Source organism: Chrysochloris asiatica, unplaced genomic scaffold (genome assembly GCF_000296735.1).
Source record: "Chrysochloris asiatica unplaced genomic scaffold, ChrAsi1.0 scaffold00077, whole genome shotgun sequence".
Classification (NCBI taxonomy): Eukaryota; Metazoa; Chordata; class Mammalia; order Afrosoricida; family Chrysochloridae; genus Chrysochloris; species Chrysochloris asiatica.
This window is the reverse complement of record NW_006408595.1, coordinates 2,515,638-2,519,321: the sequence shown is the minus strand read 5'-3', so window position 1 is coordinate 2,519,321 and position 3,684 is coordinate 2,515,638. Positions and strand designations below refer to the sequence as shown.

The 3,684-nt window shown below is 35.1% G+C and overlaps 1 protein-coding gene across 2 annotated transcripts in view; it reads left to right on the top strand.

Moving 5' to 3' along the window:
* Positions 1-3,684, top strand: part of ABCD2 (ATP-binding cassette, sub-family D (ALD), member 2) — a 74,032-nt gene that overhangs the window by 23,937 nt on the left and 46,411 nt on the right. The gene's annotated exons all lie outside the window — the stretch shown is intronic.

Genomic DNA, 3,684 nt, shown 5'->3' with positions numbered 1-3,684 from the left:
ATGTATATATTAGGGCCATTTTCCTTAAGTAGTTATTAGTTATGAAGGAAATAAAATTCTGTTGTTCTGAAAAGTTTTGTTATTTGCTTTGATTATAACAGTGCTCTGGACAATTCTATTTTTCATTTTCATATGTATCTAGATTTAATAAATACTCAAAGACTATAAATACTAGTCTCTGTAGCAGCAAGTTATTCCAAAGAATAATCAGATTGCCTGAGATGTCACATTATCTCTTAACAGAATACTTTGAAGTACACTGACATCATACTGAATAAATTCATATATTCTGGAATTGTATGTGTTTTTAAGAGTCTCTGTATTTTAGTCGTTATTGAAGTTATGCCATCTAATTAATTTATGACTTAAAATAAAATTTAAATGGTTGTATAGTAAGAATGAGTGTAAAATAGACAGAAAAAAATATTTTTAAAGGACATTGTGTCTTTTGAAATTGTTAGACATCTTTCCCCTTTACAATTTAGAAATGTTGAGACACAAATTTATACACTTAGAATCTGGAACATTCATTGTGGAAGAAAGAAAGTGAAGTTTGTAGAAGAGGCATGCTTGTCTGGCCCAGTATTTCTAACATCTGCATCATCATTGCTTAAATAGACAGCACTCCCATTTAGGTTAGGCTAGAACCACCTTCAGCAAATATAAAAGGTCCATTGAATGTGGTACTATCACATGCCCCTTTTCCTTTCAATGTTTGTACCAACTTATTCATTAGTCTAATTTTTAGGCCACTGCTGTTGTTAGATAGATAAGGTTTTGTAAAAAATTTTTCTTTAAAATATTGTAGAAGTCAAAACCTGCCTGGAGGGAGAAGTACTACATCAGCAGTTGTAAGAAAATGTTGGGCATGAACAGTGGCGTGGACATTTGTGTTTAACACAAAGTAGATAGCATCTTATGACATCAGAATAACTATCTCTTTATTATGCAATTAAATCCTTTGGGAAATATTTCAATTCTGAAAACGAAATTTCAGAACACTAATTGATCAAGTAGACCTTGAATTTAAGTTTTTATTTAGATTATTGTGTGGTGCTGTGGGTTAATGCACCAGACTGCAAAGCCATTTAAACAGCAAGGTTGGCGGTTCAAGCTCACCAGCTGCTCCTCAGAAACCCTATACAGGGTCGCTATGGGTCGGAATTGACTCGACGGCACTTAACAACAATAGCATAGACTTAGGAGGAAAATATTTAATGTTATGTAATTCTATTAATGCAAATAAAAGTAAATGCATAAATACATACTTTCATTGTTTAAGATTTAATATATAGTAGCGTAGTGGTTACGAATTGGGCTGCGAACCACAAGGTCAGCAGTTCGAAACTACCAGCTGTTCCACAGGAGAAAGATGAGGCTTTCTGGTCCTGTAAAGATTTACAGCCTCGGAAACCCTGTACAGGGTCGCTATGAGTCGGAACCGACTCCATGGCACATAACAACAACAACAACATGAAATATATGTAATAAAGTCCTGGTATTGTACTGTAGGATTACACTGGATGGCAAGGTCAGTTTGAATTGCAAAGTTGGTGGTTCAAACTCACCAACCGCTCCTTGGAAAAGCTAGACAGGGTCTCTGTGAGTAGTAACTGACTCGATAGCACTTAATAACAACAACAATGAAAGATATAATTTTAAAAAAATTATTGTAAATTTAATAAATGCTTACAGAGAAGACGATCAGTTTTACATTCAATAAATCATATACTTTGCTTCATTACAATGATTGCAGTCTCCTCCATGTGCCATCAGTTAACAGTATCTACCTCCATTTCCTTTAACCCATGTAATCCTCTTTGTGTCTCCTGGTACCTTCATCTTTCCTCTGCCAACCTCCCTCTTATTGTATATTGCCTATTCTATGACCTATATTAACATGTGTCTAACATCCATCCCATGAATAATTCTCTCCCCACCCCCATAAACATGATAGTATTTAGCAAGAACATCTTTTCTTAACTTTGTACAACAGTGGTCTCATATAATATTCGTCCTTTTGTGATTGACTAATTTTACTCAACAAATGTCCTCATCATTATTTTGCAACATTACGTAGTATTCCATTGTTTGTATATACCAAAGTTTGTTTAACCATTCTTCTGTTGATGTTGTTGTTGTTGTTAAGTGCCATCGAGTCGGGTCCGACCCATAGCGACCCTGTACAGGGTTTCCGAGGGTATAAATCTTTACAGGAGTAGAAAGTCTCATCTTTCTCCCGTGGAGCGGCTGGTAGTTTAGAACCGCTGACCTTAAGGTTCGCAGCCTGATTCGTAACCACTACGCTACCAGAGCTCCTTTCTTCTGTTGATAGGCATTGAATATGTATCCATCATTTCACTATTTTAAATAGTGCTGCATTGAACAGGGTGTGCATATATCTATTAATGTCACACCTCTTATTTCTCGAGGATATATACCAAGTAGAGGGGTTGTTGGTTCATACGGTCTTTCTGTTTCCAACTTTCTGAGAAGGCACCATACCCTTTGACACAGTGTTTTCACCACTTAACCGTCCCACCAACAGCGTAGGAGAGTCCCAGTCTCTCCACATCCTTGCTAGCATTTGTTGTTTTCTGTTTTTTTGAACTTTGCTATTAATGATGGAGAAAGATGATATCTCATTGTTGTTTTGATTTGTATCTCTCTAATGACTAATTATCCTGAACATTTCTTCATACGTTGCTTTGCTGCCTGAATACGTTCTTTGGTGAAGTGTCTGCTCATGTCCTCTGACCATTTTTTAATTGGACTATTTGTCTTCTTCGTGTTGAGGTGTTGAAGTATTTTATAAATTTTAGAGAGTAATCCTTAATCGGCTATGTCATTATCAGACATTTTTCCCTTGTCTGTGGGTTCTCTTTTTACTATTTTGGTGAAAAACTTTGATACATATGTCTAATTTTTAGAAGAACCCAGTCATCATATTTGTCTTCTGATTTTATGTTTTCAGTTATGTTTGATAATATATTTATTCCATGTAAGTTTGTTCCTGTTTTTCCATTGATGATCTTTATAGTTCTAGGCTCTACGTTTAAGTCTTTAATCCTCATTGAGTTCTTTAATCCACATTAAGTTCATTTTCATATGTGGTATGAGATGTGGGTATTGTTTCATTTTTCTGCAAATGGATTTCAAATTGTGCCAGCACCATTTGTTGAAGAGACTCTCTCTTCCCTACTTAATGTATTTTGGCCCTTTGTCAAAGACCAACTGACCGTAGGTGGATGGATTTAGTTCTAGGTTCTCCATTCTGTTCCATTGATTTATGTGTCATTTGTTGTACCAGTACCAGGCAGTATTGACTACTATGACTGTATTGTAGGTTTTTAGAAGAGGAAGTGAGACCCTTCTGCTTTGTTCTTTTTTTATAAGGCTTTGCATATCCTGGGTGTCTTTCCTTTTCATATAAGTTAGTGATTATGTTTTCCATCTCTTTAAAAAATAATGCTGGAATCTGGATTGGGATCATATTATATTTATAGATTGCTTTGGGTAGTATTGACATTTTCACAATGTTAAGTCTTCCTATCCATGAGCAAGATATATTTCTCCATTTATGCAAGTATTTTTTGGTTTCTTGTAGTAATAGTCTATAGTTTTCTTTTTATGGGTCTTTTGTTTCTTTGGTTAGATTTATTTCCAAGTATTTCATCTTTTGGG